A 14,773-nucleotide genomic window follows, 5' to 3' on the forward strand; every position below is an offset into this window, starting at 1 on the left:
TTCTGCTTCATTTTTCCATAGTATCTCCTTTTGTATTTAAAAATCATTGATTATGAAACAATTGACAGAGTCTCCTCTCAAGTATTTGGGATTCTTCACTGACCCACCCGCTGGCCTTCTTTTATGACAAATACATTTGTTCAGTCCAATTGCAGGGCAGGTCACAAGTGCAAGAAATTTAGTCATTACTGAAAATGCTCAATATCTGGAAGATAGGAAGATTGGTATTTATGCTTGCCAGATTCTCAGACAACTCTAGAGAATGATCAGAAGATCTACAGGAACTTTTATGACAATATCCTCAATAGACATCTTTTATCCTTACTTTGCTTTTACTTTGACTTGTATTTGAAGTTATCAACTAATTCCATCTTTGGAAAATACTATTCTTCTTTGATTAATTGACAACATTCTCCTGGTTTTCTTCTTTACATAACTTAGTGGGCATTTCTTTTCCTTTTACCTACACAGTTTTTTACTATGTCCTATACTCTCCTTATTGATCACCCTTCATTAATTTATTATTCTCCTTATATCTTCAAATACTACTTTTTGATTTATTTAAAGTTACCTATTTTTAACCATCTAGTTGTATATTAGTATGTCTTTTGGCCTTTAGCCAAATTATCACGATGCTACTGGGCCCTTACACTTAGATAACTTAGATTTAAAAAAGGATTTTTTTTTCCTTTCTTTTTTGCAGGGCGGGAGAGCTAACAGGAATTGAATTCAGAACCTTGCACTTGCCAGGCAGTGATGGGATTTCTGAGCTACATTGCTGGCCAAAAGTAATTTATTTTTATAAAATAATTTTGAGTTGTTAATTGTATCCAATTTTACTTTCGTGGCCTTTAGTCCAAACGCCATAATGGAGCCTCTGTTCTAAGGTATTGACTGTCCACATTTCTTTCAGTACTCTGTTAGTCTGAGTCACCCATCAGGTTCTGTTACATCACCCTAAGCCTTTTCTAGCTAGCATTTCCAAACCATCTTGATCTCCTCCAGTAAATAGTTCCAAAGGTGTCTGAATCACCCGGCCACATACAGTCACAGCAAGCAGCTCCCTTCTCGGTGCCTATTTATTCACCTGTGTGCTTCACCTTTCCCCTCACCGGGATGAAATACTGGATATCTAGACTTTAAATCAGGAAAGATTGACCTGGCTCACTGTTTCCGATGGATTGACTGAAAAGTCGTTTGGCTTTAAGTCGGAAAGGGCCTGGCAGAGTATAGCTGCTCATTCCGTTGCAGCCAGAAAGCAGAAAAGAAGCAAACAGGCAAGGACAAAAATCCAGTGTTCCAGGCTGTGACCCCAGTGACCTGATTTTCAACCAAGCTCCACCCATGACCAAGATCCACCTCTGAACAAATGAAATTTTCATGGTACACTTTATATCCAAAACAGAACAGCCTCTTGCTTTTCTTTCCCTTTCAACTCAGTGGAGGACCCGCTTCTGCTGACTTTAGGAAACTTCAGTCTGAGAAATTTGCCTTTCCACGCACCATTGATAAATTGTAGCATTACCAGTCTTGAGATCCCTACCAAATTTTGGCTCTGGGTTGATTCCATCTTCTTTGGAGCAATGATACAATATGAATATATTTTAACATTTTTGTATGTTATTTATCATGAAATGGATACACAGAACTACTGAGTACAAAGAAGAAAGTAGGAGTTCTGTCTGAAGAATTCACAGTATTAAATAGAAAGATTATGTGTGTGCACAGTAATCGTTAAAATTAGACATTATATACTAATAAAGGAAGCAAAAGTTAGACTTGTAAAGTGCATTTGCACAAGTTAATCAAATTTAAGTTTATCATACATCTTTATTGTGGTGTTCATTGGCATTGAGCTTGCCAAGTACATAAGATTATTGAATATTTACAAAAAAATCTTATCATAATTGACTAGTTTATGCAGTGCAATATTCTTTTACGAATTGACAATGATAACGTATCATTAGCTTGTAATCAGCATCACTGGAATGTGTAATGATGATCTATTAACAATGTAGACTGGTAGGCAGAATAATCCTGTGAATATGATTACTGACACAGCAAAAGAAACTTTGAAGATGTGATTAAGTTAATGACCCATATATGGAAAGATGATTTGGCATCTTTTTATTGGCCCAATGTATTATTTTATTTAGAGCAGAGATTAGACAAGTTTTCTTATTAGAGCAAGTTAGCGGAAGCAGGGATAATAACGCGAATGTAAAGTCTTTAGACCCTGGAACATTAAGAAATGTCTTCTCCCTAGAAAACACATAAGGAACCCAGCCTTGTTAATACTTTATTTTAATATGTGAAAAGCATTTTCTGACTTCTGATTGGCAATACTATAAAGTAATCAATCTGTGCTGTTTTAAGTCATTAAGTTTGTAGTAATTTACTGCCACAGAGAAGAGAAATAGTACATGATAAATCAAAACCATTTTTATTAAAACTATCTTTCATTACATAGATAAAAAACTATACAAGTACTTGAGCATGCATACTTTTGTTTTTATTTTCTTGCTCTTATGGGAAATTTGCTGAATTTTTCTTTTATTTGTTTTCTCCTCTGATGTTATCATTGGTATTTTAGTCTCAAAAAGATTTTATTATAGCAAATACCTTGCTTTTTAGCTGAAAGAAGTGACTGGGTGTTCACACAGTGTTCAAGAATCCTGTCCACAATTCTCTATTAATTGTTACTTATTCATCAAGCAAAGTTGGAGCTATTCTGTTGACTGATGTTTTATTTTTGCTGAAATCAAAACAAGATATTCTATTTGGGGGATACAATTCAATATTGTTCACACATTACTTTTATAACTCTAATTCCAATGTACTTTTCTCAATTCTAGATTAGGATATAACACATCTAAACTCACAGATCAAAAAAGTAAGTTTTCTTTAAAGAAGTTGGAAATAAGATAAATGATACATTGCATGACTTTCTAACGTTGGGATTTCTGTTATTTGTCCTTTGTAATGAATGCTTAGCTTTGATCGCATTGGTGTTTATAGTTAACTAGCGCAGAAGAACTGACGAGAAACATAGCACTGAAGAAGAGGAATGTGGGCGTGGTATAATTGCCCTGGAAAATTATTATCCATTTTAATTATTAGAAAAATTACACTGTCCAGAGTAACCATTTATAAGCTGATTTTAAAATTTTAAAAATAAGTTTTACAGCATTTATCCAAAAGAAAGTTTCATCCCAGCCTCAAATGCAACTTCATACACATAAGGGCTAATTTCTACTTATTTGTTTATTACAAATTGTTGGTTATTATTGAAGAAATGTTTTAGATAAACATACAAATGTGGCCTCTTCACATTGAATTTCTTCTCATTTGTTCCACTTGTCAATGAACGAGTACCAAACAGTACACTGGGCTTGAGCAAAATTTAATATTTTATATTTAAAAAAGTCAATTTTAAAACAAAGAAGTGCTGTATTCATTATATTTTTGTCTCTTTTCTTCAAGAATTCACTCTTCAGATCCTTTCAAAAACTCTCATTGGACCACCAAGAAAATTATAGCCTCTCCCTGAGGTTGATTTATGTCACCAAGACTTCATCATTCACGTGTGTCTGTTTGTGTGCATGGAGCATATTGGGTGTGTGACAAGAGAGGTGAATCTCTCACTTGCCATCCAATTTAGCCTTTCTATTGTAGGCTTAATTTTATTTTTTCTAAAGATATTTAATTAACAAACTAAGAGTCTTATACATAGAGTTACATAATGAAATACAATTTTCTTTTCTAATATGAAATATTTATTGTATTCAGAGCCTTGCTTCCTTGATTCAAAGACCTACAAATTCAGTAACTTCTGTCCATTATGACAGAGAACTTGGGAAGTTAATTCCCAAATCTTCAACATTCCTAAAATCATTACAACTTTCACACTGAAAATTCCATTTTTTTCATTATATCTACATAAATATTTGAATTAAAAAAACAACAACAACAAAAAAAGAAAAAGCCAGGTGTGGAGGTCCACACCTGTAATCCCAGCACTCCGGAGGCTGAGGCAGGAGGATTGCTGTGAATTTGAGACCAGCCTGGGCTACATAGTGAGTTCCAGGTCAGTCTCAACTGCATAGTGAGACCCTGTCTCAACCACCCCCATAAATAAATAATAGCATTAATATTTGAATGTGACATAATTGAAAAAAAAAACTTAAGCTAGCCAAAATGATTTTATTAAGCAGTGTGTCAATAAAAAATGCCCTAAGTTTTATTAAGTAACACAATAGTGAATTTTACACTAAACCGAAAATGTGAATTTAAGTAAATTAATTAATAATTTTGTTTATATAGATTTTCTGTTATAAGTGGCTGAATACTAGCTTATTTTTAAAAACGGGGAAAATATTCAGTCTTTTATTTAGTATTTCCTGAAAATATATTCTGAAACAAAAATATATTCTGAAAAGGATTCTATTACACCGCTATATATCAAGAATGTGGTAGATTTATGTGTGGTTTGCAATTTCCAGTAAGTCCTGATGGGTGTGATGTGAATTTTCAGCTGTTGGTAAAAATACCAGAAATTTTTCAGTGAAATAAATTTTAACCCATGGATTAAATTTTTAGACATCTCATCCTCGTTCCTCTGTATGTTTTCTATTTGGTAAAAGTTTCTAAAATAGGTTTTTTTTCATCTTGAGAATATTTGTAATGTGGACTGTGAATTCTATCCCTATATTCTCTCAAAATTACCTGGTCATATTTTTTAAATTAGTGATTGCATTCTAAAGTCATTTCTTATGGTATAATTAGTAGTTTTTTTTACTAAAAACATTTAAAAGTAGTAGAAATTATCATTATAAAAAATTTCAAACAATGATTTACTAAAATTTTGCATAGAAAAGATTTATGTCAATGAGAAATGGACCAAGAACAAGTCAGCAAAACTAATTCATATGTTTTGTGGAATAATCAATTGTTAGAATAAGAATTGATGAAGTTAGTCCACAGGTTGACTTACATGGAAATCAAAGACATATATGGCACATTTTGTTTTGCTCTTTTCTGCCAACGCACATCATCATATGGAATACTCGGTCTTGCTTGGCACGTGCCTTGATCATTTCCGGCTCCCCCTTCTTCCTACGGGTCAGCCTACTCTCCTCCCTGATTCTCTGCTGCTTTCATGTGCTCCTACCTTGCCTCAGATTCAACATCTGAGAGACAACATCCTATACCTATCCTTCTCAGTTGGGCTCATTTTATTTAATACGATGATTTCTGGTTCCATTGTTTTTATGTCCGTCTCGTTTCATTCTTCTTTGTGGCTGAATCTGTCACTTGTATATATGCCATATTTTGTTCATCAGTCCACCAGCTATTTTGAATCAATAAATTAATAGATTTAAAGTCAGAAAAAATAAAACCTATCACAAAAGTATACCTATAGAGCTATATTAACATATCATATATCATACATGTTCCTGATAAAAATGTCTCTTTCTACCTCTGACTCCAAGATAAGAAAACATTCAGAATTTTTCTTATCAAATAAGATTCACTGGACATAAAATCACAAAATAGACAAGTTTTTCATGTAGCATTGCCTCCTTGTAATTCACTAAAATGGACAAGGATTTTTTAAATCTTTCTTTAAAATACCTATTTTAAAATGCACTGTGTAAAAGTTGCTTTTTCCAATTTGCATGGGTATTATTTTACATTTGCTAAACATTTAGAATATAGATTTTTTTTTCCCCTTGACAGATTTTGGGTTTTACTGTTACTTCCACACATATGTTATTCTCCCTGAATTATATGATCTTTGGCTTAAACATTATAATTTTGTTCTTTATTTTAATTATATGTATTCCATACATATGTATATATACATATATTTTTTTTTATTCAGCCATACTTCTCATTTAAAACAATGATTTTTATAAGTTTCACCTTGATTAACAAGTTCCTATTCATGGTACTGTTATTTCAATTTAGCATATATCTACATTTAATCTGAAAATACTCTGGATTACTTCTTTTGAATCATTATTCTATTTCCACTAATTATCAAAACTGACTGCATTTTAATTAATTTAGTTATTCTACTTTGGATCACTAGAAATGATTAGCATAAGCTCTTTAGTAAGAAAAAGTGAGAGACTATTTTTTACCTCATTTGATGTAAAGAATCTGAAAATGATAATTATATTCAATTAAATGCCTAAACCTCCAAAGAAGTATCTCCCAATCATAGACACATAGCACATTAGCACACTATTGAACCAAATCAAATTCTAGCACACTATTTTTCTCATTTGGTGCAGGGCAATGTTCCCCTTAATTTGATTTGACATGCGCAGTAAAATGCTAATTTTTTTTTTTCCAAAAAAAATGAGTGTTTCTTTCTGGTGGAGGGGTCCAATCCACATGAAGCATGAAGTACTAAACTAACATTAACTACAAATGGCACTATGGTGTTGGTCATTTCTTTACAAAACCAACCCAAGGGAGATTGTTGAAAGTTGATGCCCCTGTCTCCTATAGGAAAAATCTCCTGAAAAGAGAGAAGAAATGATAAGAGATTACTCAGCTCAGCAACCCGCTTCCTGTCTCAGGATTTTACTTTGTCTTTCTTAACACCTTTTCGTTAACGTAGTGTTTCTTATTCTGATGTAAAATAGATGAATTCAGGGTAGCTATCAACAATTAAATGTTCATTTTTAAATTCTTGAGACGAAGTAGAAAAATTTAGTGAATCAAACTATCTTTTAAGATGCTGTCATTATCCCTTTCAATGCAGCGTGACAATATGAGCTTTGCAGGGTAATTGTTAGAAAAGTATCAAAACATGAACAAAGAATGATGATTCTTTATCTCAAAAAGAGTGAGTGTATTAATGATTTTTGAATTTTTATTATGATTGTGCTGTGTGATGTGTATCTCAGTTGCACAGAATTATCAGACTAAGGATGCGTGGCCTTTCTCTAATGAAACTTCCTATTACCCCGGCCCATCTCTTACAGGAAGGATACTATCCACAGGCCAAGTATCAAAGTCTTGATGCTGGGATTTCTGTATATACTGGATTACATGGTGTGTTTAAAGGTAGAATAAATTTTCTAATGAGATGTTTTGAATATTAGGAGAATTTCTAGTTGATCCATATAATTAATATATATTAATTAATTAATAATTTTACATTATTATACAACCCCTATAACAAAATCTTTAGAATTTAGCAGACTTAAAACATTTTTGGTGATTAACTATGTTTGCATTTACTCCACTAAAATTATTCTCTACTACATCTTTATTCTATAACACTGTATAATACAATAGTACTTTGGTTTACAAAATTGATTTGTTTTATGATTGTGAGGAAGATCTATGTGTCTGTGTTTGTGTGAAGTCATGTTCGTCACCCAATGCAGAGTTGGTAAATGGAAGCAAAATTTGCCAAATGTTTTCTTTTGTAAACCTAATTGTTTCCAAACAGCAGTGTGTCTAGACCCAGGTATTACTGTACTCGATACTTTTGATTTACTGAAATTTTATTGTCTTATATTAAGATACATTTTATTTTTAGTGTTTCTGATTACAGATACTATTATATTTAAAATCTGCCATTGTTTCCATTGTTCTGCTCTATGTAGAACAATAAAATATTTGTAACTCAGCCCATCTTACATAGTTACCACTTTCATTTAGTTCTATTTTTCAAACCCATAATTTAGATTTTCATAAAAATATTTTGTGGATTTCAGTCCCTCTTGAAGGTTAAGGAAATACTTGTTATATTCTAAATCAGCATTTTTGGCATCTTAGACTTTCCAAAAATAATTTTTTCCTCTCTCTCAAAATAGATTAATTAGAAATATGTTGAGATACTGCATTTTGGGAGTTAATTTTTTATAGCAGTTCTTTGGAATATTTTTAACCCATTATTAAAAAGGGAATTTATCTGGGCCAATGCTTTTAAACTGCCATTATTTCATTCTTAATGTTTTGAAAATACCAATACACTTATTTCTCTCATAAATTATATCGTTTAGATATACTACTTAGCAATGGCGTATTTGGAACTTGGGTTTTCCTGGTGTTGCATTTTAAGGCATTTCCTTTGACTTTGTTTTTACCACATTTCACATAATATCTTCAGCATAATTTTCTAAAATAGGAAATAAAACTGTATTTCAAGTTTGTTGAGATCGCAGGAATTGTGTCTTTTATTAGTTCTCAATTGTAGCTATTACTGATTTGAATACTTTCATCTGTTTTTTGCATTTATTCAGGACCTTCTTTTGCAAATAGCTTAGCACTTTCACTTGCTGCACCGTTCGTTCCATTGGATAATAGGTACATTTTATATCTCTAAATAGAATATCTGATAATGTATTAAGCTTTACTTTCAGTCACTAAATCTCTCCTCAGCCATGTCTAGCACGTAAACTGTATAGAGATTTTTATACTTTGTCTCTTTTGGTTTTAATAATTTCTGGATTCGGTATTGTATATTTGGAATTTCTATTTTATTTCTTTCACACAAAATAGCTATCCCATAAATGGTAGTTTACAGGAATTTGCTGGTCATTTTCATTCTCTGTTTTTTAATGATGTCAAGTGCATATATTTTGTAAGAATTTCAATACAAGTTTTCCTCATTGAACTGAATGCATTGTTTAGTTAATTGCTTAGATTCGCAGTCCTTTTTGTTTCCCATGGTTTTCTGTCTTGCAAGTTCAGTGGTGTATTTTTAAATATATGTATTATCATATCTTCTCACAGTAGTCTCCATATGTTTTGGGCACCAGGGATTGGTTTTATGAAAGACAAATTTTCCATGGATTTTGGTGGGGTGTGGTGGGCTGGCGTGGTTTAGGATGATTCAAGTACATCTTCTTTATTGTGCACTTTGTAGCTATGGTAACGTTGTATTATAAATGAATAATTATGCAACTCACCATGACACAGACTTAGTGGGAGCCTTGAGTTTGTTTTCCTGAAAGTCCCATCTTGGACTGAAGGGAGACGGTGATAGTGACAACACATGCAGACCACACCTACGTTAAGAGTCAGATTCTGACTTGACAGCTCCCTCCAGATGCATCTACGTGATGGACGCACATCAGCTGGCGTGCCACTTTGGAGCCTGCCACCACGTGCACCTATGTTGTCATGCGCAAAGACTATCAGTGATAGGGCTTTGATGTGAGTCTGTAAGCAATTGATTTAGTTTGTTCTCTGTGCTCTCCAACCTTTTCTTAATGTTAATCCGAGTCTGTAACTTCTTCCCAGAGCTAACATCAGGCCTGTGTTCCATCACAGAATAGCAGGCATCCGATTCCCGTGAGGAGCATGGAAATTGTACCAGGCTACGACACAGGTGTCGGGGATCCCTGTTTTATCGCAGAATTAAGTGTGCCACAGGAGGTAGATTTACAGGAAAAATAATCTATAAGTATGGGGGAAATTGCATTAGCTAAATTCTATAGAATAAAAAACAATATTACATTTGAAGGTATAAAATAGACATTTTTATATCTTAGGGTCTTCTTGGTCAGTAATTAGAGCTGAGACAACCCCCAAAACACACGCGAGTGTGCACACACACACACACACACACACACAGGTGGTTGGTGTCACCAGAAAAATTCTGAATATTTCTTTGAATATATGAACTCATTTAAACAGCTGGCAAAGAAAGCAAGCTCAATTGAAACAGAGATTTTTTTTAAGCCATTGTACAGTGACTGGCCAAAGAAATCATGAATAATGAATAGATCTATATTTATTTTTTAAAAATACTCTACCGTACCTTGTAGGAGCTATAATGTCACATTGAAAAAGTACCTGCAAATATAAACACAGTGAGAATTTATGGCTATATTTGCAGTACATCACAGAGAGAAAATTTCCTTATTGTTTTAAATGCAATTTTCTTCTATGGGAATTTTATTCTACCTTTTGAATTATTCAAATGATCATTATTAGCCATTTAATTTATTAATTTAAAAATTAATATGGTGCAGAAGCTAGTGTATCTATAAGAATAATTGAACAAAATGCTATAATTTAAATATTTTAGGAAATATTTAAATAGGTGTATATTTTAAACAATATGTCATTGTTTTAAAAATCGTCACATGACTTTATTCCCAGCATTTGTCAGATGAAATATTTGGAAAGCATATTAATGTTTATGGAAGACACGTATGATATAGTCTAAAGAAAATTAAGTATAAGCACAAAACTAAGAACAGATGAAATGGAAAACTTTCAAGTCAGAAATAAACCAAAAGTAACATTATGCTAAAGATAATAATCAGCCTTACACTCAGCAATATGTACTTGGGGGTCAACTCTATATTTTTGTGTAATATTGCAATATTGAAAAATTATACTAAAACATGGATTTTGTTTTCAGTGTTACTGAGTCAAATAACTACACTGAAAATTATGGTTATTTTTAAAATTTCAAACCATATACTAAACCAGCTCCAATTAAAAAAATACATATATATACATATTTAATATGTATATATATACATATTGCATATGTGTGTATAAGTATATATTCCATATATGTATGGAACAAATAATAGTATTTTGTTTTGAAGTTAAAATGAAATAATTCACGATTTTTGATAATTTTGCTCCTTCAAATATTTTAAAAGTTTAAATAATTACTATTTATATAATTTATTTTATTTTCTTTGAGTGCACCTAAATAAATTTTCTTTTACACTCTTGCTAATATTTCATCATTTTGGGGAACTTACAAAAAAATGTAAAAAATTTGCAAGGAATGTTGTGAAAAAAGGAAAATTTTTACTAAGGAAATTTCAGGAATCTTAAGAATATATTCTCTAGGAAATAAAAGTTTTTAATGAAGTAGTGCAGTGTTTCAGCTAAGAAGGGATAATTTAGCATTCTAGCACATGACATTTTTGGTTGCTGGGAGTACTAAATATTGTTGAAGATTGTATTCTTTTTAAAACTTTTTCAGTCAAAATGTTTGATGACTTCAATAATGTTTATGCAATCTTCATATGATTAGGGAATATTTACATTTTATGCTATTGCATTAGTTTTTTTGTTTGTTTTTTGCTGTGATTAGCATATTGTTAACTCTGGAACTTGACACAAATGTATTGTTTTACTACTTCAGAAAACAGAAGCCTGAAAAGAGTTCACTAAAGTCATGGTGTTCACAAGCTGGCTCATTCTGGAGCTGTAGAGATGAAATGTAGGTCCTTGCCTTTTCTACTTTCCAGAAGCGACCCATTTATCTTGGCCTGTGCTGTTCATCTTCCAAGTGAAAATACTCCATTATCTACTTCCATTGTCTTATTGCTTTCTTTTCTGACTCACTTCTTTCCTGTTTGTCTTATGAAGCAATCACCTCAGGCTCACCCTTGCAATCCAGGAGAGTTCAGATCACCCAGCTAAAGAGCGGTATCTTCTTCATACATATAGAGTAACTCTCATAAGACCGGAGATTAGAAATAGCATAGATATTTTATGAAGGAGAGAAAAACATCACACGAATCAGTCTGGATAACGCAAGCGAAAAATTAGAAACTCCTTTCCATAGCATGTTGTAGTTTGTATAGCATTAATCTTGGCAAAAATCAGTTTTAACTTCATGAAGTTGACTAATTATTTTAGTGAATTTTCTGCCAGTGTCATTGAAGCTTCTAAAGCATTGGTGCATGAATTTTAGAATTATTCTTTATGCAAAAATTATTTTTTATGTAATTTTTCTTTCGCTCTTCAAACTGAGGGTTACCTGCTATCTTTTCTAAACTCCCTAAAAATAGGAGCAAGTAACAAAACACAATTCACATGCATACACACACTGGCACACAAAAGGAGATGACCTAGGAATGTGCCATATAATTGTTATACAGTCTCATTGATACTGACCCACACCCTGGCAGGCTGAGGTAAGACGATCATAGTTTTTTGTTTGTTTGTTTATTTGTTTAGTTTCTTTGGTATTTTTTTGACACGGGGTCTCACCATGTAGTTGAGACTGACCTGGAACTCATTATGTAGCCCAGGCTGGTCTCCAACTCACAGCGATCCTCCTGCCTCAGCAGCCCTGCAGCTGTTGGGATCATAGGCGTGCACCACCACGCCCGGTTTAAGAGGATCATTGGTTTGAACCCAATCCTGGGCAATTTAATGACTTTATGAGATCCTTCCTCAAGATATAAAATAAAAAAAGAGAGACTGACCTGGAACTCATTATGTAGCCCAGGCTGGTCTCCAACTCACAGCGATCCTCCTGCCTCAGCAGCCCTGCAGCTGTTGGGATCATAGGCGTGCACCACCACGCCCGGTTTAAGAGGATCATTGGTTTGAACCCAATCCTGGGCAATTTAATGACTTTATGAGATCCTTCCTCAAGATATAAAATAAAAAAAGAGTGGGATATATATATATATATATATATATCTGTGTGAGGATATGGATTCAATCCCTACTAACACAAATAAAAAGATAGAAATTCCAATAGAAGCATTTGTAAAGATTTTTATTAATTCTCTCATTAAAGGAATAATTCCATTTGAAAGATATTTTGAAGATTTTAAAGAGTGCGAGGGTGCAGGCTGGGGATTTAGCTCAGTGGTTCTGATACAATGAAATAACAATAATAATTTTAATTAAATTATTTTTTAATTTGTAGGCTAGTCTAAAGATAGGAAATGTTTGCTACATTCAGTTTTATAGTATTAAAAAGGATTGCTTTTCTTCCATGTGATTTGAAATACTGAACTTGGGTTTTGTAGCTTTTGGAATACAGATCCAGAACATTTTATTATTTTATATTTATTCCAAGGTTATTCATTTTTATTGTGTTCTGAATCTTATTTTCGGAGATGTTTTTCTTTTAAAATGGAAGGTTGTAAACGTCTAATTAAATTTAGCATGGATTTGTGAGTGAAGTCATTGAATCTTGAAAGCTGATTATAAGGTTTTCCTTATAATTCTCAGCTAACACCTAAGTACATAACTCCATCAGACTGTAGCACTTTTTTTTTTTTTTTTTGGTACCAGGGATCCAACTTGGGACATTACACTTGAGTTTGATTGCAATAATCAGCTTTCAAGCTTGTTGTTTATAGACAATAAAAATAAGAAAAGTCTGGAAAAATATCCCAATAAGGTAATATTATTTTTTATTATATAATAAACAACATCTGGTACTTTTTCAGAAATAGAATCACAAATCAGAGTTAAAAAACAGTCAGACTATGGAATATGTAAGAATTTAGTATATCATAAAGTATAAATTCAGCTGAGATAGGGATACAGATGGCCAAATATTTTTATAAAAACTACAAGGTAAACAATACCCTGTTCTAATAGTCAATAGCTAATACACACATCTCACAGTAAAATGAGTTCTATCTAGATTAAAAATTTAAATGTAATTGAGCCACAAAGTTATAGCAAGAAAGGATACTTTCTACTTATATAGAAGAAAGTCATTGTCCTTAAAAAGGGACAAATAATAAGATTGAGTAATTATGTTCAGCTTCTGCTATCATACAAGTGTAGACAGATACATAAAAATAAGAAAATATATTGAAATATACTTTCAAAATTTAAGACAAGCTGTTGTTATAAACAATAAGGTTAGATGATGAGAGGAGCACTTACATTTGTAATCACATTTTTTCATCTAAGGAAAAATAAACCCGATTGGACATTTATTGCTCATTTGATTTAATTTGTCCAATGGGGAGTTACTGCATTCAATGTACATTGCAGAACTCATCATAATGCTAATTAATATATTGGAAATGCACCACTGAATGAGACTTTTGGAAAAGAAAATTAATTACCATAAAATATTTCATGTGTTAATGAGCAGGAAGTTTTGGGAAATATTTTATGGCTAATAGGAAGGCAAAGCATCAAAGTGTGAAAATTAAAAAAAAAGGGTTTTGGAGTAAAACCGTAATTGAACACTCAATATTATGTACTTAATTAAATTCAAATTATTATTTGGAACTCAGAAAATCTTATGGGCAAGTTAAAATTTTACAATTGTAAGAAATGCATGTACAATCAGAAAAAAAATCAGAAAAATTTCTATTGTTAACTTTTTATTAGCAGATTTAATTATAAAGAATAATAGGGTGCCTTTTGTCTTGCTCTCCAGCCAACTTAATGGCTGCTTTTGGTTGTGGGCCATCCCACACCTATGGCAGGAAGACAGTGGCTTCAAAGAAGATGAAACTATCTCTGGAATCCATCAACTATAGGCTCCAACTTGTTATGAAAAGGAGAAAGTACGTGTTGGGGTACAAACAGATACTGAAGGTGATCAGACAGGGGAAAGCAAAATTGGTCATCCTCACCAAGAACTGCCTAGCTTTGAGGAAATCTAAAATACAGTACTGTACCATTTTGGCCAAAATGGGGGTCCATCACTGCAGTGGCATAATATTGAACTGGTTACAGCATTTGGAAAATGCAGCGTATGTACACTAGCGATCACTGATCCAGGTGATTCTGATATCTTTAGAAGCGTGCCAGAACAGACCAGTGAAAAAAAAGCATGCAGAATATTTTATTAATAAAACTTGCCAGAGCTTGTCAAAAGCAAAAATCAAACAACATCAACATCAACAGCAACAACAAAAAATGTATTTGTGTGACTTCTTTCATATATGCATGTAACATACCTTAACAATATCTTTCCCCACGTTATTCAGCCTTATATTTCTACCCTACTATTCTTGATGATTTTCTAATAGTCTCCTTTTGGCTTGATAATATATAG

At 32.5% G+C, this 14,773-nt stretch overlaps 1 pseudogene; it reads left to right on the top strand.

Annotated features, from left to right (window-relative positions):
• Nucleotides 1-14,157: 14,157 nt before the first annotated feature.
• LOC104870041 lies at nucleotides 14,158-14,567 on the top strand (annotated as a pseudogene).
• The last annotated feature ends 206 nt before the right edge of the window (nucleotides 14,568-14,773 follow it).

Source organism: Fukomys damarensis, unplaced genomic scaffold, assembly GCF_012274545.1.
Source record: "Fukomys damarensis isolate Sample0158 unplaced genomic scaffold, DMR_v1.0_HiC HiC_scaffold_11, whole genome shotgun sequence".
Taxonomy (NCBI): Eukaryota; Metazoa; Chordata; class Mammalia; order Rodentia; family Bathyergidae; genus Fukomys; species Fukomys damarensis.